This window comes from Ursus arctos, unplaced genomic scaffold (assembly GCF_023065955.2).
Source record: "Ursus arctos isolate Adak ecotype North America unplaced genomic scaffold, UrsArc2.0 scaffold_26, whole genome shotgun sequence".
Taxonomy (NCBI): Eukaryota; Metazoa; Chordata; class Mammalia; order Carnivora; family Ursidae; genus Ursus; species Ursus arctos.
In genome coordinates, this window is record NW_026622941.1 from 34401451 (window position 1) to 34426923 (window position 25473).

Genomic DNA, 25473 nt, shown 5'->3' on the forward strand with positions numbered 1-25473 from the left:
AAATATTTTAGGCTTTGTAGGCCAAAAGACAGAATTAAGGATATTGTATAGGTACATGTATAAAAAGACAGAAAACAATTTCCATTGTTTTTTCATTGACAGAATTCAAAATAATAATTGAGTATAACTTTTTTGTGATATAGGTCTTCTAATGAGAATGGAGCATTTGGAGGGGAAGGGATAACATCATACTTACTTGGGGTATGAGGTTAGGGCTCCCTATTATCAAATCAATTGTTGATGTTTTTCTATAAACACCATTTTTATAAAGCTCAGCTTGTACCAAAACGGATGGCAGGCCGCATCAAGTCTGCAAGCTGGAGTTTGCTGATCTCTGTTCAAGACGGTCTCAGCTCTAGAAGCTCATTCTCTAGAAGGTCTCATTCTCCAGGATGCAAGCATGGGCTTCTTCACAGGGGCAACTCAGGATTCCACAGAGAGCTAGAGAAGGCAAGCCCCAATATGCAAGCATTTTGCAAGTCTCAGATGTGTCACATTTTCTAATGTTCCATTGGCCAAAATGAGTCATATGGCCAAGTCCAGATTCCAAGCAAGGGTGGAGAAGTAGACTCTATCTCTTGGTGGGAGAAATAGTACAGTCCATGGCAAAGGGGTGTGCACAAGGGTGGAAGGAGTCATGACCATTTTTGCAAACCCTCAAGTGCACATTATTAAGAGTTTTAAATTTATTTTCTAGGCATGGAGGCAGTAAAGATTTTTTGTGCAGATGTTGCCATATATGAAACTGAGCTGAGAAAACTTACCAGGTAGCCATGTAAGAGAGATGACAACCATGGGGATGGGGGAGACTAGAGGCAGCTACTATTAAGTCAAGCAAGTGCTTTTCAAGGTTCTGCTCAGAGGCATAATAGAAGACATGGAGAGGAACAGATAAATGGGAGAGCCCCTGGAAGGGCTGCATGGTGCAGTAGAAAGACTTTGAGTCAGACCTGCCTTTTAAGCCTGACTGTGTCACTTACTGGGTGAAGAGGGGTCGATGACATATTTCTATTTATTAAAACAGGGTTTTAAAGTTGTAAAGGTTGGAGTGCCTGGGTGGCGCAGTCTTTAAGCGTCTGCCTTCGGCTCAGGGCGTGATCCCAGCATTCTGGGATTGAGCCCCACATCGGGCTTCTCCGCTGGGAGCCTGCTTCTTCCTCTCCCACTCCCCCTGCTTGTGTTCCCTCTCTCGCTGGCTATCTCTCTCTCTGTCAAATAAATAAATAAAATCTTTAAAAAAAAAAATAAAGTTGTAAGGTTGGGGACAATAAGTATCATTGTGCAATATTTTGAAAAAACTAATACAAATGTGCCTGTCCTTTTACCTTTCCTAGCACATGAAGGTCTCTTTAATCAGCTCTTACCATCTGTCCCGCGTGTACGCATGCACCTGCTATGTGGTATTTGTGTATATCTGTGCGTGGAGGGATGAAAACCAAAAGAAAGTATTACTCTTCAGTATCTGGTATCCAAAAGAAAATATTTGGTATGACTGTATTTTTGGAAGACAGGCTTTAGTGGAGGAGAAGGTTACAAATTCCTTTATTTCCTGCTTTAACAAATTGAGGCAGGTATGGCTGAGCTGGAGTTTTAGTTAAAGGAGGTCCCATCTGACGAGGAAGAGGAAAGGGGAGGGGACTTGACCGCTTCAGCTCCAGGGCTTGTGGGAAGAGAAAAAGATGGTGGGAGGCAGGTGGGCCAGTGGTGGCGATCCTTGACTACCTCTTTCTCCGTGGAGGGATGACGGACTCAGGGCTCTCCCTGCAGGAGTCTAAGAGTGGTACTCAATCAAAGCAACTCCAGGGTTTACATTTTCTGGGCTGTTTTTTTCTTTCTTTTCTTTCTCTCTCTCTTTCTTTCTTTCTTTCTTTCTTTTTTTTTAAAGATTTTATTTATTTATTTGACAGAGAGAGAGCACAAGCAGGGGGAGTGGGAGAGGGACAAGCAGGCTTCCGCTGAGCAGGGAGCCTGATGCGGGACTTGATATCACAACCCTGGAATCATGACCTGAGCTGAATGAAGGCAAACGCTTAACCCACTGAGCCACCCAGGCTCCCCTGTTTTTGATTTCTGTATGCTGTGAACTGGAGCCAGAATGTCCCAGAGGGGTTACAGAAAACTGCTGAGTAGGAAGCCAGTGGTCCTGCTACTGGTGTAGTTGCAGTAGGGGCCCGGTGACCCACAGAGGAGTTTCAGGCGGATGCTTTAAACCAGCAGCCAATGGGAGAACTGGAAGTATTAGAGAGTCTTCGGCACCAGCAAGGACAGAGCAGCAGGGCAGATGACGGGGCCAGAGTTCCCAATGACAGACTTCAGAAGCAGATGAAACCACAATTCCCAGAGATGAGACCAGTGCCAGTCCGTCGCCACATTTCGAGGGCAGCCCGGTGAGCCGTGAGAATGCACTGTGTCTGCGGATCCCATCTTGCTCTCTCTCCGTGTGGAGGTATCAGCAGATGCCATCTGGGAGGGGGGCAGAGGGAGAAAGGCGGGTATAGGAGAGATTGAACATTTCTACCCCAAGAGGCTACATATACCGAAAATGTTTAAATTGTTCCATGGACTAATAGGACTAATACTTAGGGTTTTTTTTTGTTTTTGTTTTTTGTGTTTTTTTCCTGCTCCCTTTCTAATAGGGCTCTTGAGGAAAAGTCAGAGCTGTGTTAGAGAACAACAGCAAAAAAGCTTCATTTTCTTTGAAACGCCAGCATGCAGGGTGAGTAAATGTGACCCCCATTTTATATGGCCACAGCTTGGTACAGAATAGGAATTCACGAAATTTTTGCTATTATTGTAGGACTTGATAACTGATTGGATGTGGGAGATGGAGAGAAAAGGAAAAACCACAGAATTTGCCATGATTTTTGACCTGAATAGTAAGGGAGAAGGAAGGCAAAAACATGGACATCAGCAAGATGAATTCGTGTAGGGTAAAGATAGGGTGCTGTGAAAACAAGAAGGCTGATGAGCTCTGTAGCGTGGAATAGTTAAGAGTAATGACTACAAAAACATAAAGTGCTGCATATTTATAATGCGGAGCAGCAGGGGGTCCTCAGGATCAGGGAACAGATTATTTATAGGAACTGAATCTTTGCGGTGGAAGGAAGACTAACAAAAGTCTTGGTGGTGAGTCAGAGAGTTTACTCTTATAATTGTTGACTCCAAAAAGTGGCCTATACATAAATTGATGTTGGAATTTTTGTAAGTGAGCAAATGCAATGAATCTTTTATAGCCATAGTTGGGGACTGAGACAATAGTGAATGCTTAAGTAACACTGAGAAGGTTATTATTTTTCAGTCTAGAAACAAACTAGTTTTCTCATCCTCTTGATTCTTCTCTTTCAACGAGGAGCAGCTTGGGGAGGGACCAGAGAGCCAGAGTGGTAACAAGGTCTCTCTTCATGCTTTCTGTTTGTTCCCCTTCCCCTCTACACACTCTCCCAGCCTTATTGTTTCTTAACACTCGTGGTGAGAGAAAATAGTCTTCTGGACGTTCTTACCCTCTATTGTGAGAGGTTCAAAAAGTCTAAAATTCGGGCGCATGGGTGGCTGAATTGGTTAAGCATCTGCCTTCTGCTCAGGTCATCCTGGGATTGAGTCCCTCGTCAGGCTCCCTGCTCAGCAGGGAGTCTGCTTCTCCCTCTACCGCTCCCCCTGCTTGTGCTCTTTCTCTCTCTCCCAAAAAATAAATAAATAAATTCTTTTTAGGAAAGTCTAAAATTTGTAAGGATCTGTATTATTGGAACTCAATTCTTCTGTGGGCACTTTCTGCTCAAGAGGGCCTTTATAAGAATATTAAAGTATTAAGACAAAACTTCTAATAGAATGTGGGAGGAAATAAGCTAATGTTACCTATTATTTGCAGACTGATTGGTTTACCTGAAAGTATGAGTGTGTGTGTGTGTGTGGGGGGGGTGCTCAGGAGAGGTCCTTCTTAGCGAGCTTCTTGGCACCAGTATTCTACTCTTTTCTTCCCTAAAATATATGACCAGTCTATGGCTTTGAGCGTGTAGGGAAAATGGGAATGGTTCCTCCAACTGGTGCCAGGCAGTAGGAGGTGGAGAAAGTAGAATATTGAGAATTATAGAGGGCCCCAGAAAAAGATGATATTGAAGGAACCTCAAGAGTAATAGAAAATCGAGAGGTCAAAAGCAGAATTAAGTCAATGAGGGGATGAAGCGAGAGGAGGTGAAGTGGAGCTGGAAGGCTTAATGAAATTTAGAAAATGAATGGAGGGAGAAATTAGGGTGGACAAAATAGAGGTTTTTATACATGGAACTATTTCCTTTTAAGTCATGTGTGCAATAAATATAAAGAAGTAGATTTCTATCCAAAAAGAACTTTTGCTGGGTGACTGTGAGTTTAGTATAACGTGTGTTAAGTTAATATGATAAAAGCCAAATAATCCAGGAAGGCCAGCATATCTCGTGATTCAAACAGGCCTCCTTTCTTTGATTGGCCATGCTGAGGTGGGAACCTTAAGACAGAGTATTTCACAAGCCATAAAGTGTTTCACTACACCAATCTGTGTCCCATAAGTGCCCGCTATTCAAGGGCAGTTACGTAGTTCATGTTGTCAGCGCTCCAGGTGAAAACCTGCCCCCAAGTCTTACATGGAAGGGAATGCGGGTAGCTTTAGAGCACTTGCCAGCATCTCTGTTAGAGGTTTTGTCATGTTTTACCATTGAGCTGAATAATTAATTCAACGCATTTCCTCCCTTCCTTCTCTCTCTCTCTTTCCTTTTCTCTCCTTTTTCTCTCTTTCATCTACAACAAACCTACAGTGTAACCAGGCAACCAAACATTATTAATAATCCCAACATCCTGTTGGACTATGAACGTATATATGAAAGGCTCATAAAACAGCAAATTTTTGTTAAATAACACACTTCCTACACATTCCTCAACCCCCTTTCTCCAGCTTCCACCCCCATCATTCCTGAAATAGCTCCTGCTAAGGTCACCAGTCATCCGAATTTAAAAGATACTGTTCAGCCTTCACTTTACTTGACTTCTCAGCCTATTTCACAACAGCGAATCATTCTGTACTTAAAACAGTCTTTTTCCTTGTCTTCTGGGACAAAGCCATCCTCCTGGGGCTTTATTCCCTCCTCCCCTCTGCAGACTCCTTTTGTTGGCTCATTTTATGCCACCCAATCTTTAAACACTAGAGTTCCTTAAGGCTTGTTTCTAGAATCTTCTCCTGTGGTCTCTCCCATTGCTACAGTTGCCATCTATGTGTCAGTGACTCTCAAATGTGTATTTCTAGTCTGAATAGGTCTCTTCAGAGCCTCAGACCTGTAGACATGACCTACTTCAACTGATGGTCTCGCAAGCACCCCAGATACATGTCCCTAACCCAATGCATGAATTCATCTGCAACCTCCTTCAGTGCTCCCTGCCACAGTGAGTGGCACTGTGGCTCACAGAGATTTGAAAGCCAAGAATCGAGACATCATTTTTGACCAAATCTAATCCTGACTCCTCTTCTTTTTACTGTCATGGCTCTGGTCAAAGCTCTCATTACCTCTTGCTCAGACTAATGCTGTTGCCTCCTAAATGATTTCCCAGACATTCATTCTTTGCTCTCTATAATCTATTTTTACTGCCACCCAAGTAATCTCTTTAAGATGGAAACTTTATCACATTAGTATGCCACTCAAAACGCTTGACTGACTTCCCATTGTTATTAGGATAAAGACCTAAATCCTCACTTCCTAAAACTCTCACCACCTTCCTACCCATCCTGTGATGTACCTATTGACCTTGTTTATGTCTTTGGATGTATCGTGTCCTCTTCTCACCTAACACCTGTGTGTATATCTCTTTCTCTACCTGGAATGCTTCTAACTCTGCATTTCACTGATAATTTCTATTCGAATATCCATCAGATTTCATTTCTGCTGTCATGGTCTCATGGAAGCCTCATGCTGTTACAGTATTATATGCTCTCACAAATCCCTGTTCTTTACCGTTGTGGAATTTACCAGAGTTTACAGCTCTCTATTTATGGAATTATATGTCTTCCTCACTAGACTTCAAGCTCTAAGGGGCAGAGACCGTTCTTGTTCTGCTGATCGTCGTAGACCTAGTGCTCATCCTAGTGCCTGATACATAATTGGCACTCAGTGTTACTTGTTGCATCAATGGAAAGGCTATTTTTTACTTTGGTTTCTGACTCATGCAAAAGAAATAAAGAGTTAATTTTAGTATACCACAAGTCTTTATATACATACACATTTGCAAAACATGAGCTTGTTAGTGAATGTACCAAAATAATTTTCCCCCATGAAGAAAGAAGACATTAAACCTAGCTAGCAGTTAGCCTAGAATTTTTTTCAGAGACAGAAATACATTTTCCTGGGGTCTTTGGGGAACTGACTGTCATTTTAAAATATTAACGTTCCTTTGCTGTGGTTCCCAAGATCAACGTATGATAGGGAAGGGCAATGATTATAGTGCATGCGATAATGAGTTTGGGCAGAGGAGGCAGTATTCAGTTCCCAGTGCCACTAACCATCCCAGAAAGGTAATGGTGGGTCCCACATGTTGGCCATGAGAGACACCCACGCAGAACCTACAGTGGTAGGCTTCGGGAAGGAAAGCGTTGGTGCGCACGGTCAGTAGGAAGTGAGTTTTTGCTGCTAGGGGAAAAGAGCAGGTGGCCATTTAAGAAAGCACTTCATGATTATTCCTTCATCCAACCTGAAAAGAAACATATAGGGTGTCCAAACTCTAGTCTGTGGATTACATTGCTGGAAAAGTCGAAGATGAAGGGTCAGAGTCCACAGGTGTTTCCTTTCAGGTTTTTGCCTTCAGGAAAAAACTAAAAGTAAATAAAAATTATGGTTATTTCGCTGGCACCGGAATAACATGTATGTATTTTTAGATTGCTGCATTTTAGTTAAAGCTATAAAGATGAAAGTAGGAGTGAATATGTTATGTGAGAGCTATCCTTTCTGTAGTTCCTGATTACTTTAATAGGTGTCACCGATGTGGATTAAATATTCAGAATTCTAATTCTTGTAACAGAAACTCAGTAAAGAGAAAATGGATTCCAGTATTTCAGATAGCTTTGGTATAGCTGGTCTTGAAATTGTGTCTGGTTTTTTTTCCCCCCCAAAAGTAAGGGATCTGTTTTTGTTCTGTTTATTTTGTTTTAGTCATGCCATGAGGAAACGAGGTATATAAGTTAATTATTTTAATCCCAATAAAATGATAACAAACTGTAACTACATGATATCCTCCTCAACTGGTCAACTTATTTAAACAGTATGTAAACTAGATTTTTTTTGGTGATTTAGAAACAGAGGGCCCAAATGTTCGTCATGGAAATGGATTACTCTAAAATCACACTATCCTAAAGAAAATCTGAAATTGAGTAAGATACAAAATCTCTTTCTATTCTATCCCAGAAGTCTTGTCTACATTACTATAATTTCAAAAGATTTAAAACAGTTGTGGAGACACATGAGAAACTATGCTGAGTTATTATGGCATTACCATTTTACCCCTCAGGGACAGTTTCCTACATGAGTTGCATATTTGGTGTAAAATCTCATGAAATTTTGCAAGAACCTCTTATGAAATAATTGTCATCTCCAGGGAACATGAATTTTTAAATTAGCATCATGCATGTATCACAAAGAGCTCACAATCATTTACTTTATCAAGTATAAAATTAATCAGTCAAAGAGGCAAGCAAGCAAGCAGACAAACAAAAATCACCTCCCCTGTATATTTCTGTATTGGGTTGAACAGTGTCCCTCCACCCCCCAAAAGTTCATGTCTACCAGAAACTCAGAAGGTGACCTTATTTGGAAAAAGGCTCTTTGCAGACATAATTAACTAGGTTAAGATGAGCTCATGCTGGATATTATGAACTGAATATTTGTACCCACCCCAAATTCATATTTGAAATCTAATCCCCAATGTGATGGTATTTGGAGATGGGGCCTTTGGGAGGCAGTTAGGTCGTGAGGGTAGAGGCCCCATGAGTGGGATTAACCCTCATAAGAAGAGGACAGAGAGCTAGCTTACTCTCTCCACCATGTGAGGATTCAAGGAGATGCTGGCCTGCTGCAGCTGGGAAGAAGCTTCTCCCCAGAACTGGACCACATGGGCACCCCGATTTTAGATTTCCAGCCTCCAAAACTGTGAGAAATAAGTTTCTGCTGTGTAAGCTACCCTGTGTATGGCATTTCGTTACAGCAGCCCGAGTTGGTGTGGATATTGGATCAGGATGGGCCCTAAACCCGATGACTGGTGTTTTCAGAAGAGAAAGCAGAGAAAGACACAGACACATGTGAAGTCAGAGCAAAGATTGCAGGGTCTCAGCTCTACACCAAAGGTGCCCATCATTGCCAGGAAGCCCCAGAAGCTAGAGAGGAAAGAAAGAATTCTTCCCTAGAAGTTTTAGAAGGTCATTGGCCTTGTTGATGCCTTGAATTCAGACTTTCAGCCTCCAGAACCAGGAGAGAATAAATGTCTTGTCAGAAGCCACATAGTTGGTAGTAATTTGTTATGGAGTCGTAGGAAACTAACGCAATTTTCCAAGCTGTTTTCCTATCTTCTCCACTTCGCAGTTGAATTTATTGAAAAAATTGCCTGCAATTGCTGTTTCCGCTTCATGGCATGACGTTCACACCTCAACCACTGCAATCTGGGGTCTACCCTCATTATTCCACAGAAATTGCTTTGACCAGGTTGACCAATAGCCCCTGGAGGCTGTATTCAGTGCATGTGTCTCAGCCTTTGCCTTCTTTCATCCTCCTCAGTATTAGGTTCCCTTTGCCATTTCCTCCCTGAGTTCTGTGACCACATCCAAACTTTTCTTCCCACCTTTATGACCACTCTTTCGCAGTGAGTGCTCAGGCTCTTCTTCCTGTGGTTGTCCCTTAAATGTGGGTATCGTCAGGATTCTTCCATGGATTATTGGATACAATCGAGAGTGGCCAGCAAGGCTCGGCATGACATGCCGGTTTGTGCTCATCAGTGCTGCAGATATGCTGTGGAGTGTCTGGACCTGGGCAGATGTCACTCCTGAGAAGCCATTTGCACTTCCCATGACACTCATTCCACTGCCTGGTAATTCTGTTTTCCCACTGGTCCTCCGAATCACGAGAAGCTCATCCGTCTTATTTACCATGTCTCTCCACTGCCAACCAGAGAGTCTGGAATAGAGAGGTGCAATAAATATTGGCCAAATGAATCACCCTATCCCCATGAAAAAGAAACCAAGGGTCATAATAATTAACTCACTTAGCAAAGCAAACGTAAACCAGGGTTAGATTTTTCTAATGCTCCTCCATTCCTATGTATTTCCTTACAAAAGAAAAGAAGAGGAAAGAAAAGAAGAAAGAAAACAACTTGTATTATGTAAAATTAACTAATCGTTTAAAAACATCACTTCTAAATTACAACACACAAAATTGTGAACAAATGGTAAAAACTAAGAAAGGCTTAATTATAAATGCTATACCTTGTTAACAATTTAAAATACGTTCTTTCTTTTAACTACTACTTTGTTTCCTTTGTCTTTTCATCTGTGAATACAGCCCCTTTTGCAGCTTTGAACTTTGCTCCTTCAGCTTGTGCTCAGCTGCTGGCGAGTCCACAGGTGTCAAATGCCACATTCTTCTCTTGGCTTACTCTGAGCACGAGTAGTGCCCTCAAGATGCCTCCTGCACATTTTTAGCTTAATCCACCCATTCGTAAGCTCTGACTCTGCCCTGAACTCTCGCTCACCTTGCCTGCCTCTGAGCTGCCTTTGAACGGGCATGCATGTCATGGTTCTGAATCTGCCCCAGCTGTTCCTAATTCTTTCATTCCTGAAGCCCTCCTGCCTCGGAGGTTGTGCTTGCTTCTCAAAGGAGGGGCCTTATGGGGGTGGGGGGAGGCACTGGGGGGCTGGAGCTCCACTCTGAACAGGAGACTTCTCCTCTCCCTCTGGGCCTTTAAAACTGCTGACCTCGCCAATGATGCAAATTAGTTGTCTTCATTGACTCGTTTCGTTTTGTTTCACCAAAAATAAAAATTTTTCCTGTTCATTAAAGAAAAATTTGGCAGTCGAGAAAATTAGAAAATAATTCCACCGAACATATAGTTTCACCAACCAATCACCACTGTCATTAAGATTTTGATACATTTCCCTTCAGTCTTATCTATGCATAAAAAACTTTGATTTTGACACAATTATTCTATCGTGCACGTAATTTTTATCTTATTTTCACTGAATACTGTTGAAGTCTATTTTGCATGATATTTCATTGGCTGGATATGCCAGAAAATAATTATCCTCCTTGATTACACTTATAAGTTGTTTCCATTTGTCACTGTGAAAAATGACAGAATGAATGTGACTTAAGCATATAGAAGAACAGAACAGCTCTGAGAAGAACCTCTTTATGCGTAACACCTTGTCTCTATTTAGAGTGCTTTCCTTAAGATTTACATCCAGAAGTGAAATTACTGAGTAAAAAGGAACGAGTATTTCCAAAGGTCCTATTTCATTGGCTCAAATTGCTTTCCAAACACATACCAATTTTACTGCGACTGGGTATGTATGAGAGCGGTCATTTCATTCATTCTCGACAGGCTGTGGTTATACATGTTTTTTTCTCCCTAATTTCATATCATCAATCATGGAACCATTATTTTATTTTAGTTTTAGAGAAGCTGAACATTTTCACAAATGCAGTTTGTATTAATTTTGTTTTTCCTGTGGATTTCTTTTTGTGTCCTTTGATCATCACTGTATTGGGGACTTTGTACTTTTCATCTTTATTATAGCTCTTTATGTAATTAAGACATTAACTCTCATGTGTGCTGCAAATTGGTTTCCTCTTGGTTTTTTTATGTTTTGAATATTTTACCTAGAGAATTTTTTATATGATCAAATCCTCAAATCCATGTATCCTAAGCTTTACTTTTATTAAATTTAAGTTCAAAAGAATACTTGTCACTCCCTGTGTGTTCCCCCATGCCACCCAAATATTTAACAATATTCACTTTCATATTATATTCCAAGATTTTGTTTTTTAATATATTTTGTTTTTAAGTGTTTTACACAAACACTTTAGTACATATGGGATTTTATTCCAGTGCATGGAGTGAGAACCTGTATTTTTTTTTTTTTCTAAAATTTTAACCAAATGTCCCTAAGCCATATCTGGAACATTCTTTTTCTTGTCCATTGATTTGGGATTCTTTGTTAATCATATTTCAATTCTCAAATAGACTGGGATTTGTTGTTGGACAGTCTACTATGTCTCATTGATCTGTGGCCATTTTTGTGCCAGTAGTCAGTATTTAGTAAATTTCAGTTTCAGGATATGTAAGTTTATAGTTATTTTACACAGTTTGCAAAAAGCACTCCTGTAGTGTGCAATTGAAATAAATTTATGCATTTACTGGGGGTGGGGAAGTCGCCCTGTTTAAAAATATGCTGTCCTTTCTTCCAAAGCACAAAAGATCTTATGGGTTCCATTTCTATTAATGTTATTCTTGGATTTCTAGTTATTCTTGGACTTTAGAAACTTCTTTTTGTGGATATTGTTATTATAGCCTCTTTTTTTCCCCATTATATTTTAAATGGTTATTTCAGTTCTATAAAAAGACCATAAAATTTTATATGTTTATTTTGAATTGGCCCCATTTAACAAAATAAATTTTGGAAGTTTTTCCTATTAATTCTTTTTCCAGATATATAAGCATATCACCTGAAAATAATGTTTGTCTCTCCCTACTAACATTTTTCCTTTTCTTTACTTTGCATCTTATAGCATTTTCCAGACCTTTCATATTAAAAATGACAGTAGTTCTTAGCATTGCTTTGTTTCCAATTTTAGTAAAATGACTAAATTTTTGCCACTACTATTTTATTGACTACTGGTTTGAAATAAATATTGCATGTCATTTGAAGGGAACATCCATCTATTCTGATATTTTAAACATAATTTTTGATTAGGGATAGATTTAGAGTTTTATCAGATAATTTTTCTAATTCTTCTATAAATCTTTTCTGTAAGGAAGACCTTGCAGAAAAATTCAACCTACTGATATGAAATGAAATATTATTTACCCTGACTTTCAACCACTCATGAATATCTAAAATAAACATTTCTTGGTCATGACAGATTATATTTTTATATTGAATATTTTGTTGGGGTTTTTCACATCTCTTTTAATAAGTGCAATTGGTTTATAGTTTTATTTGGTGTTTATTTTTGTTAGGTTTAATTTCATTCTTTAAAAAAATTTTTATTATGTTAGTTACCATACAGAACATCATTAGTTTTTGATGTAGTGTTCCATGATTCATTGTTTGCATATAATACTAAGTGCTCCATGCAACATGTGCCCTCCTTAATACCCATCACCAGCCTATCCCAATCCCCCTCCTCCCTCCCCTCTGAAGCCCTCAGTTTGTTTCTCAGAGTCCATAGTCTCTCGTGGTTCATTCCTCCTTCTGTTTACCCCCCTTCATTCTTCCCTTCCTTCTCCTACTGATCTCCCCGCTATTTCTTATGTTCCATAAATGAGTGAAACCTTAGGTTTAATTTCAGAAAAACATTTGCTGTGTAAAATTAAGTGGGAAGCATTTCATCTTTTTATGTTTCTGGAAAATATCTATGAGGTATAGACCTTATCTCTTCCCTGACAATTTGAAACAATTTTATCCTGAAACCCACCTAGACATGGCAAGTATTTGTGGCAAGTATTCTTTTGATGTTGTTCCCAGTTCCTCCCTCACAGACTGGTCTGTGCATCCTTTCTGTTTTTTGGGTTTTTCTTTGTGATTTCTATTTTCCTCAAAAATAACAGTTTAAGTTTTAAAATTCACTTAATAAAATTATTTGGAGAAGTTATTCATATGTTTAGTGTTTTTTTTTTTTTAAAGATTTTTTTTTTATTTATTTATTTGACAGAGATAGAGACAGCCAGCGAGAGAGGGAACACAAGCAGGGGGAGTGGGAGAGGAAGAAGCAGGCTCATAGCAGAGGAGCCTGATGTGGGGCTCGATCCCATAACGCCGGGATCACGCCCTGAGCCGAAGGCAGACGCTTAACCGCTGTGCCACCCAGGCGCCCCATATGTTTAGTGTTTTAAGTGCTTTAGTTTATATATATTTAAAAATCTTATGTGTTTGCTTTTTTAATTTTTCCCTTTAGATTGGTTAATAGTTCATTTGAAATAAAGCCATTCATTTATTTTGTTTGCTTATTACACATTTACTTATTTCACTGTAATTTCTATTTTAATACTGTCAGGTATTTCCATCTGCTTACCTCAGGATAGTTAATTCCAGCAGCTTGAGTTATATGCTTATTTCATTTATTTCTTCTTTATCTCTTTTAAGATTAAAAAGCATATATTTGTATTTTAATTGTCTAAGTTGTGTGCTATTTTATTTTTTATTTTTACTTGAATCAGTAATTAAATTTTTCCATAGTTTTGGCTGGCATTTTTGTTATTGTTGCTTAAGGTTTTTATGATAACATCTACTTTTTCTTATGTTATGGTCAGAAAATGTGTAGTGCAAATTTTCCTCTTTTTTGAAATTATTTTGTAGTCTTTCATAAACATAAACTCAATTATACAGGTTGGAGGTGGTGTATTTCTTTTTTCAACTTATATTGTTTGATAGACATAGTTTTGGATTAAATAAGTTAAACATAATCTGTATCTTTAACTCATTTAGCTTGTCTCTTATTCTACCCTAAACTGACTAATAAGACTGAGCTGAATTTTCTACAATCATGTTTTGTCAGTTTCTTCTTGCCTTTCAAACTCACTTGAACTATTATTGGTGCTTCAGGATTCTCCATCATTACATTTTTTTCGTACATTTTATCTCTATATGATGATCTTATTTATACTATTTAATATTTTCCCGCGTAAATTCTTCCCTGACTAGTATCCAAATATTTCAACAAAAACAAAAACCTTTCATGACCTGGCCTCAGACTGCCTCACCTGACTCATCTTGGACCACAGTCCATTTTTGCCCACATGGGTCTCCTTTTAATTTCTTTAATGCTCTGATTCTGGCACACCATGCCCTCTGTCTGAAATGTTCTTTCTAGATCCTTCATGAGGCTGATTCTTTCTTCTCCCTCAGGTCATAGGTCTTTAGAGAGGCCTTTCCTGATGACATAATGTAGAATATGCCTCACATGTCCCATCTTTCTTCTCTCTCATACTAATAACTTGCAAATATATATTTACTCATGTGTTTTTGATTAATGTTGGTAACTTTTAAGATGGCCACCAATGATTCTTCACCTCCTACTTTCATGCCCTTGTATAATCCTGTCCCCTTGAGTATGGTTTGGACTAGTGACTTGCTTCTAACCAATACAACATGGCAAAAAAAGAAGGGGGGGGGGTTACTTTTGATATTAGGTTACTTTGACTTCTGTTCTGTTCTCTGGCTGGCTCACTCGGAGAAGCCATCTGCCATGTAAATTTCCCTTTGGAGGGTCCAATGGCAAGAAATTGAGGGAGGCCTTCAGCCAACAGTCAGCAAGGAACTGAGGCCCTCCGTCCAACTCTTCATGAGTAGCTGAATCCTGCCAACAGCCACCCGAGCTACTCATCTCTCCCTCAACATGTCAGAAAACAGGTTTGGGAAAAGCTAGCCAGTCTTTGCCACAATAAAGCTGGCTTATTTACTTTTCCATTCTCACTGTTTTGTGACTACTCCCTCACACAAAAACTCTTCTCAAGCCAGTGTACCAGTAGTTTGTATTTGATTAATTAACTGATTCCATAAATACTTACAGAATGCCCACTGTGTTCCAGTTATTGAGTTAGGCATCAGAGTAAAACAATATACAAAATATCCTACCCCTATCTTGGTGGAGTTTCTGTTGCAGAGAATTGGAGACAAACCCCCTTCCTTTGGGGTCTCTGTTCATTGTTCATAAAATGTTGTTAAATGATTGAATACATGGATATAAGAAATGAAACAACTAAAGTAATGTTAACAGTAAAATATTTCCAGACATGAACAATGAAACAACATGATGTATTTGGTGACCTTCGAATGGATAAAATTGCCGAAACATGAGTGTGCAGCTGTGTTGGGTGGGGTAGGGGAGAGTGGTGGGGAATTAATCTGGTGAGCAAGGGTGGATAGTGGAGGGAGGGGCTATACTCCACGCTAAGTACTGGGCAAATGTGGTGACCACTAACACGTTGTAAGTAGAATGCCTCTTGTTCCTTGCATGGTATGTCCTCCATGTTCCCACCAAAACTAGAGCAGGCATTCTACTTGATTTCTTATTTCCTATGAAAATCTAATTTAGAGGAAACCTTTACCAACTCGTGCTGAAGAATTTGTTCATTTGCATCTTGTCGATCTTCTTCTATTTGTTCATTCTTGAATAATGAAGACGAGTTAGGTTGTGTAGCTGTCTCATGTTTCTAACCATCTGCTAGATCGCTGGTGAGATTGAAAAGTCTTTCAACGTATTTATTAGTCATTTTAAATTTTTTGTTAATTTTCTAATTCTGTTCAGTTTTTTATTTCTATGCTTTATTGACTATCTAGAGCTCTTTATATATTAAAAAATTATCATTTCAAAAAATTGTTATTAAACATATTTATTTATAAATACATTTATTTACAAATTATTTCTAGAATTTAGAGTCCCTGTTAAATTTGCTATTTCTCCCTTAGATATCTACTATTCCCAAGAAATCTGTTTCAAGGACAGACATCTCATTTAGGACAATGAGATTTACATTTTATTCTGGTAATACTAGCAGTGTAGTTTTTTTCTAAAAAGCCAGTGTGTATGCAAATGTAATCATTAGAGCTGAATAATAAAGCCGTCAGTGTAGTTCTCTTATTACTTGATTCTATACAGCATTATAACTTATTTAAAGAGAAATATTAGGCTTAGAAATTAAAATTTAGACTGCGGAATTCTTACCAACAGCTCCATTCTTTAGAATTGCAAGGTTTGGAAAATAACATTCAATGAATAATCATAAAATAAAGGTTTTAAAATTTTGTTTCTACTTTTCTTTTAAAATTCCATCTCCCTGACAGCATACATCTATTATTAGAATAACCAAGAAACTAATCCCATAAAATGAACAGGTTAAATCAAAATAATATAGAAATAAACTTCTCTCTCTCTCTCTCCCCCCTACACACATGCACACGCTCACACACACACACACACACACACACACACACACACATTCTTTTTTCGCAAGTGTGTAATTAGCACAAATTGTGTAGGCTGTGATTTGGACTCCTTTTATCTTTGATTTTGTTTTCTTAGTGGTGATCTTAGTGACTACAATATCTGTTATTTCAGTGTCATTGAAGTGAAATCCCAATGAACAGGATAGAGTAAGTCAGGGAAAGAAGAAAGGTTAAGTTGAAAGAATCCAAAAGGCAGAACAGGTGAAATATAGGCTTCAGTTGCAAATTTGCATGAGCTGTCTTATAAAAGGAACCATTGATACACTGTTGCCAATTTCCTATCTATAGAGGTAGTAGCTACTTCAGGGGTTGATGTAAGATCAAATATACAAACCTCTAGAAAATATTAAAGCCAGTTAAATGCAAACCTTATTACTTTCATTGTTTAAAAAATTAATTTATAGGGACACATTTAAAATCTGTGCCAAAAAATTAAGCAATTCAGAAAAAAATGAGTGACGTAAATCAAGGCATAACTGTTCCCCAATCATCCCATTTCCCAGTAGGAAACCAGAGTGAGATTTTTATACTATGAATTAGATACCAGCTCGTTTTGATTCTTTCTGAAAAGTCTGATCAGGGGATCACTTACACATCATTGGTGGGACAGCTTTTCATTTGTATTCTGCCCTCTTCCCAGCTTTACAAAGTTCTATGAACAAAAGAATATGTAAGTAATAGATAATTATGTAATTATATTCTGCTTTTAAAATGTTGCGTCCTTCAAAGTAGATGGGAAAATGACCAGGGGCATGTATTTTCTGTGTGAGGCTGAGAACACATCCTGGAGCACTTTTACTGGCCCACAAATCCCTCACTGGAAAAGCCCAATTTTCTGCTTTAAGAAAGTGCCTGCTTACGTAGGTCGGGCTGCAGTAGTCAGTGGGACTCTGTCATAATTATAAGGTAACTTTAAAATCTGGCTATGTGAGGAAGTGGAAGAAGAGAATCTCTCACATTGGGTTCGTCTTTCCTCTAATCAAAGCCAAAATTTTAAGTCCAAGATTCCTTATATGAGATAACCAGGAAAAAAAAATCACGGCAATCACAGGTTGAAATGCGTTCTGGTTAAAATAAGGAACTCCGTGGTATTGACTGGGCATCAGTGGGTTTGGATGTAGATGGACAGATGGCAATAACTGATGTTTATATTAAAAATTGTTTTGATCAATAATTGATTATTTTACATTTTTTATTGATAACAGTGATTTTCTGTGTGTTTCACCCTGACCTGAAAGATTAAAATTGTTTTTCTGGAAATGTATACACAAAGCCAAGAAGCTATTTGCAAGGGAAATGAATTTTTTCCGGAGAAATTCATCTAGAAATGTCTAGATAATTTTCGAATAAAAATGAAACCTACCAAATTAAAAGATGATTAGGAAATGTTTTCTTATGTTCTTTTTTGTTTATTTTTATATTTTAAGGGTAAATGTGCCAGTTCAAGAAGTAGGTTCATTGCAGTGTGAAGCATGGTGCTAAGTAGCATAGAGAATACAAAGGTGAACACCAAGAGTTGCTTGCACTGAGTTGCCTTTATGGCTTACTGTGTACTTCAGTACTTATTATTCATTTTGAACTTTCAACCACCTTGGAAGGAATAGCTCTCAGGTATTATTATCGTCTCTTTTGGACACAGAGGAAGAAACAAGACCAGATACTATAGTTGCCTTGGCTAAGGTCAAACAGCTAGCTTGACAAGACAGTATCTCAAGTGCATTAATAATGCTGTAAGGGGACCCTGACAAAAGAAACACCAGTTCCAGCTGGGAGAAATGAAGATGCTCAATACGGGCCTTGAAAATGGCTTAAATTACAAAGACTTGGCTTTTTGGGTGGTGGAAATGGTGTGAGATAAAAGCATGGATTTGTGAAAATTACGGTGCTGGATGACAGCTCTGGATTTATAAGAGGATGGGGAGGCACTGACTATTTTTGAGGTAGCTTCTTGTTTATACAATGAGACTCAGTCTGCCATGATTCAAATCTCAGTCCCACCACTTACAAATTGTTTGATCTTGGGCTTTATCCAAACCTCAGTTTCCTCAACAGTAAAATGGGCATCAAAGTCACTACTTCCGAAGGGTATTGTGAGGATTTAAATGGGTAAGGTGCATATGGCTGGATCAGAGCACCTGAAGATAGTTATTGTTATAGATATGACCTGATCCGAGGTCCACTTTAGGACAGCTAGTATGGTAAGAACTGACAACAGTCAGGAGTGGTGGGGGAATAACTGGAGGACACAGTCAAGCTGAAGTTCAAACAGCAAGTCGGAGCCTACACCGAGAGTCCAAGGGAGGTGCAGTGAGGGCCTGAGAATGTCAAGTGTCAAACATATTAATACCTTCTGTAGGCGAGAAATAACATGTACACGTGTGTTCTTAAATTGTCCTCAATTAAAGCTTCTCTCTGTTGACTGGCTAGGTTTAAAAAGTTTGATGGCCAAATTTATAATGGTTTGTTCCAGTCCCCAAATCCTATAAATACACCAGATAATTCTAGCCTTCACACCTGTTCAAACAACAACAGAGATAAAACGAGCTAGCGGAAAGACCAGCCCTCTCCTTTCCTTAATGAGGTTCCATTGATTTTTGCAAACAAACGAAAGACAATAAATTGCCCCAAATGCCCTTTTTTTCACAGCCAGGTTATAGGACTGATTCGGGTGTTCCCAGCCTACTCAAGGCGATCAGGACTCACAGCTGGACCATAAAATGCTTTTGCTGCTCTGAGGATATTCCCCTACATCCTTTTGTTCCCAGCAGAGCTTTGGGCATTTGGGAGTTTATCCTGTTGGTCTCAAGACTAATATTTCTTTTGTTTGTTTCATAGACCCATAACCAGAAATCTCTAACAAGTCTCAAAGAAGCTCATGAGGTCAGAGGTTGCCCAAAAGGCATATGATCCCTGTCCCAGGAATTCAGTACAGACCTGAGATCTGGGCTGCAGTAAAATCTTTAGCAACTTGTCATTTCCTATAAGAGTAGTGAGTTTGCTTCCTTCCAGTGGCTTCTGTTTTGTATGCTCACTTCTTCCCCAAAGACTGAGGTCTAGTGCTGAGCTGTTCAGTGTGAAGCCATGAGCAACGTGTAGCTCTGAGCACCTGAAATGTGGCAAGAATTGAAATGTGCCCTAAGTGTAAAGTACACACCAGGTTTCAGAGGCTTAGTATGAGAAAAAAAAAAAAGAAGAAGAAAAGAAAATATCTCAATATTTTTATATTGATTACATTTTGAAATAATATAATAAAATTAGTTTCACTAGTCTTTTTTACCTTTTCTAATGTGGCTACTAGACAACTTAAAATTACATATGTGGCTCACATGGTGTAGTTCTCTTGAAAAGTGCTGTTCTAAGAAGAGGATGCCATTAGCGCCCCAGAGTCTTCCGATAAATCCAAAGCATTTGGTAATTCCTGGTTGACTTGTTGAACACCCTTTGGTTGGACATATAACCTCACCGCTCATAGGAGCCGATTTTTAAAAATCTCTATTTACATTTGCCCTGCAATTTGTCGGGTGAATTTGACTCCAGGGCAAGATGACTTCCATTTTGTCTTACTAAAAGGAGCCAAATTAGGTAGATGATGAACAAACAAAGGCAGAGGGGAAAAAAAAAGGAAAGAAAGATGTACTTTATTGGGAAATTTCTACTCAAAACACAGGATGTGTTATTTTTGCTATTCTTACAGAGGAAAAAACAGTGGCTCAGAGAGATTAGGTAACTTTTCCAAAGTAATACAGTCAGAGGATTCAAAGGTCTAATGAACTCCAAAGCACAAACTCTTTCTCGACATCATAATGCCTCTCTTCTACCGACAACTTTTGAGAAAATTTAACAGTAACAATTGATTTTGGAGATACTTCTTTTATTATTCACAAGTGTCCTTATTTATGACTTATGCTTGTGCTGGTGCTTGTCTGCCAAATTATTTTAATACTGATTACATTGTGTAGAACAAACTTTATTCATGGAAGCTTCTAGTCATGAGGGGTCAGTAAGTATTCTGTGGGCCCTCTTCTTTCTCTTCTGGCTGTGTAACCTTAAATAGCCACGTTTGCAACATGAAGTTAATGACATAGATCTCCTGGGGGCTCTTGAGGGGTAAGAGAAGGCTATGTGGGAGGAAGTAGAACACACACTCACCAGAGTTGGCCTCTTCAAACCTTCCTCCCACCCCTGGAATGGACATCATGATGTCACTTTGTCCCACTGCATTTATATTCTATTGCCAGACATTTGGAGCCACTTTTCCTCTCTGTAAATGAGATACAATACAAAAAAACTAGAAATTATGAGGACCTTATGGGTTGCCTACTTTATCACTCTCTTCACACAGGACTGTTTTTCAGGAACCACAGACAAGTCTCATAAAGGTTCCTTTCAATTATCTCTTCCAGCTTCTTTGATCTTTTTACTCAAGGATTTTTCCCCCCTCTGCTAGCCTAAATTTTCCTCATTAGTTATTTTGGATGAAAATGAGAAAGGTATTGGAAGATTACTATCACCTCGTAACTTTTTCTTCTCTAGGCTAAGTTATCCCACGGCCACTAACTGTCTCCTTTTCTTCATATTCACTGCTGTCTCCCGAAACCCATTTGCATGAATTTTCATTCAACTGATTCTTATTTACTAAGAATTCTGATTTATAGAGGGATGCATTCCTGCCACTATTTTAGAAAGATTTCCTTGAAAGTCCGTCAGTATGTATTTTTTTCTTGCTTTAAACTAGACTCTAGGAGAATGATTTAAAGAATTTGAGGATAATCACCAATACTGTGTTGCTTGCTACTGGTGACTCAGTTTCTCAATTTAACATTTGAGACTAAAAGTAAGATAAAGGATAGTGGAGCGGGGGGAGGGGTGGTCAACAGAAAAGGTGCGTTTGTTCCTCAGGACTTGCCATGGAGTCAGTGCGGTGCACAGGTAGCAGCAGCACCAGACTCTGCCATCGGAGTGTTGCATTAGGTCCCTTAGGCTATGAGGAGCCTGCCCTATGGACTTACTCTCACTACAGGGGTTGAAGGCATTGCCAACGTGAACGCGTTAATACCAAAAAGAACAAAATGTAGTGAAAAAGTGACTCCTCTCAATATTTAATTATCGATCTACTATGAAGACACTTATCCTGTTCTTTAATTTCCATACATTTAGAGATTTTAGTTTACAGGGGACACAGCAATAGATCCATGGAACTGGAAGTTGAGCCTGCCACCTGGCCACTTGGGCACCTCATACCACTGAAACGGCATGTAGAAATGGATATATTCTGGCTAGGAGATTGAAGCTCATTATCAGGGGAAATTGTCTCGGTCTGATACAATGATACTAAAGATGAACAGGATTGCAACTTGGAAGATTCTCTGAATGTGCTTCTTGGTTTTCCTGTGTTCTGTAGCAAAATAATATAGGCATAATTGTTAATAACACAAACACTTCAGGAATAAAGATGTGGGTTCATCAGGCAAAGAACCAAGACAAATTTAGGTATTTGATAAGGTTAGAGAGAATTTAAAATAGTAATGGAAGAAGGATATTATGAACACCAACTACAGCCATGTGAGTGGTTTCACAAACAAGGGCCACAGAAGTCATATGTATATTTTCCTTGCTTTGATATGAATAAATTTGTTTTTATTAACCAATTTTTTCCTCTGCTCAATTCTCATATAATGTAAGATATGTTAGCAATGACTAATCTGTATCTCAGTGTTAAACTGCATGATATCAAAGGGGGAGCATGAATTGCTAGCAGAGAAGTAACTATCATCCAGAGACACTTAAAATAATATGGGACTTTGTGTTTCATCTTTGTGGAGGTCAGCTTGTTGAGTTGACCCAAACACCAGCTCTTCTAAGGCTAGTAACCATATTTCTAAGAATTAACTTCCCTATATGGTTCGGCATGAGAGTTTGCCAAAAAGAAGAACTGCTGGGAGATTTAGAAGTTGGAAATAGAGCAGAAGCCACCATTCTTGGGAGGATGTGGTAGGAGAACGTTGGCAGATGTTGAGAGATGTGGAAGCTCTATGGACCTTTCCGGGTGTCTCACTCCATAGCTGTGGCTGCTAGACACATGTCTCCATGATCCCCTTCTCCACAGTCATGGCGGCTGGGTGTGGTGGCTTCTTGACCTTTTCAGTAACTCTGACTTGGCCAACCTCTCCAGTGCTGTGGGCTAATGTCATGAGTAATGACTTCTCCAGTGTTCTAGCTGCCGCTTTTTCAGGTGTCTGCTGCTTAGTTCTTCCGACATTCCCCAAATCTCTAATTCCTATATCATTAATATTACTTTATTTTCAACACATGTAATGGCTCTATTTCCCCAACTGAACCCAAACTAAGATGGTATATGATCAAGTGATCATTGCCCTGCATAACTCATTATTTCCTCATTTTGATTCCTTCAAGTTTAGTTGCCATAATCTTGGGGCTTAATATTTTATTATAATCATTATGCTTATAACATACTGATGTCTTATTTGTAAATAAGTGGACCAACCTAATTTTGGTTGCTAGACATTGACCTGGGAATCTTGTGAAACTAACTGGTTAAAGTGTTATGAACATTTAACTCTTTATGTCTCTGATGAGTTGCAGAAAGTGATAATGGAACACATACCAATATTTTATACTCATAGTTTGCTTCCAGGTAAGATGATTTTCAGTAGACAGTAGTCCTGCTGATGGTGACCCCAAAGCATCTAGATGAATATTAAAGAAATAAACCATCATTTGGTGTTTGAGTACATAGTGAGAAGTATTTTGATGCTTTCAATATTTTAGAGTTTTGACATTTTGTAGATAAAATGCAAAAATGATTCATTAAGCTTTTAACTTTTTATTCAGATGTTTGTCAGAGTGTTCTTAAGATAGAATAGGAACAACCTAACTGCCATTTGTTTTAATTTCCACATTAATGCAAAAGAAACATAATTAAATAGTCTAAGTGCTGAGCCACGGAATTAAGCACTGGTTCTGTAATTCAGACGATTTCATCAAATGCTTTTGCTGTTTCTGGACTCGCATCAAATCACTTTGGTTTAATGCCAGTTTTGTGGATTTCATGGCACGAGAATGATTAGTTAAAATGTAATTAAACATGAATTAGTTCCCATTGCAGTTTCGTAAGCTAAAGCATATTTAGATGTGAGTTGGCAGTAAAATATAAATAAATATGTTCTCAAACACAAATCTCTCCCACGTCAGAGAATACTGGCTTTGCTAAATATGTCTATGCTATCGGTTAGGGTGATTGCATCTTCAAAGGACTATGCATCTAACTGAATCTGGCTGAAACAATGAAGATAATTTAGTATTTCACAAAACATAGATTCCGAAATTCCCAAGAACGAAATTAAGCTAAGTTTTAGGTGTTTGGGTGGCTCAGTTGCGTAAGCATCTGACTCTTGATTTTGGCTCAGGTTATAGTCTCAGGGTTGTGAGATTGAGCCCCACATTGGGCTCCACGCTCAGTGGGGAGTTTGCTTAAGAGTCTCTCTTCTTCCCCCTCTGCCCCTCCTGCTTGTACTCTCTCTCTAAAATAAATAAATCTTTTAAAAAAATGTATGGACAAAGCCTCAATGACAGACACTTCAAGCTACATTGGAGGAATAATTTGACCATGAATTAATCTGTTTGAGGGATCTGAACTTTTTAAAAGCAAATTTTTATAATATTATGTAAATCACTGTTATTTCTGCATGTGTGCTCACATGTATGTTCAAGAAAATAGATTTGTACAAAAAAATCTCTTTCAGTTATTCTGAATATCAGGTGAAAGATCATATGTCAAAGTTGCAATCATAGACTGTCAAGATTGGAGTGAATCTTAACATTCATCTACTGAGTAAATTATATATATTTTTTTTTTCAGAGAGTCAAAGTTTCAGAAATGATATCTGACATAAATTATATCAGGTATTATTTAATTTTTGTTGTTGGCAACAGAGTACTTCAAAGTCTTTCTTCAAGATCTTATTGTGATTACCAGTCATCATGCTTAAAAAAGGCAAATGTTTCAATTAATAGTGTGTAGCTGGTAGAAAGTTATATTAAACCAGTACTCCAACTGGTCTTCAGGGTTAACTCCAGGCTTATCACTCCTTGCTTGCTGATCTAAACCCCATGGTTTGTAGCAGAACTAACCTACTTCCCTTGAGATCCTGCAGACCGCTAGCCTTAAGGAGCAAAGGACCAGACTTTCTGGAAGATAAGGCCTGACCGCACTCAAAAACAGTCTCCTCTGACCCTGGTATCATTGATAAGAGACACCTGGGAGTCCTGATTACTGGCAGAGCAGAGGAATCTGGAAGCCTTTCAAGGCAAATGATTGACTGCTGAACACCAGCTTCTCCTGCATGTTGCCCCCTCACCATTTCCCGTGCTTTCCCCTTTAAATGTCTCCTGCTCCACCTGGACTCAGAAAAAATGGTCTTTGAGATGAGTCTGCCATCTTCCAGGCTGCTGGCTTCCTGAGTAAAGCAACCTTTCCTTTCCCACCAATGCTTGTCTCTGGAGTGTTGTCTTTCGAACAACGAGAAGCTGAACCTGAGTTCGGAACCAGTCCTCTGTCGGGTAACAATGTAAACCATCTCCTTCCATAAATCTGAATTATCGTTATTTAAGTGTTCCAGGGAAACTGTAACCCTAGGCCTTTGTTGGCAGTAGTAATCTGCCAAATGCTAAGTTACCAGAGCCATTTGCTGACTTGCTAATCTGGTTCTAAGGATGCACTCATATGTATAGTGTTAAGAAAACCTCATTGAATAGCTAGTAAATATCAAAACAAGCTGAGTGAGGGTATTAAACCACTTTTATGCCAAATCTTGCACCAAGAAAATTAGCCTTTTCACCTATGAAGATGTACAACATCCTAAGTAGTATCCATGTCTAGTAAACTTTAGGAAAATGCTTTGAAAAAGACAAGTTATCTGACCTTCACAATAATAGCAATGCTGTATTTCTGATTATAAAAGCAATACACACTTATCTAAAATTTAGAAAATGTGAACAGCAGAAGTATGAAGAAAAAATAAGTCTCACAACTTTACAAGCCATAATTTTATTTTTAAAATATTTGTGGATATAAACTTATGGATATAAATTTAATTCAAACGATATATAAAACTTTGTGTATTACATTCTAACATTTTCCACTAAATATTGTTTAAGAATATGATTTTTAATTCCCCCAATGTTAATCATTTGTATGTATCATAATCAAACTGAGGTCATGTTGCTGGAGA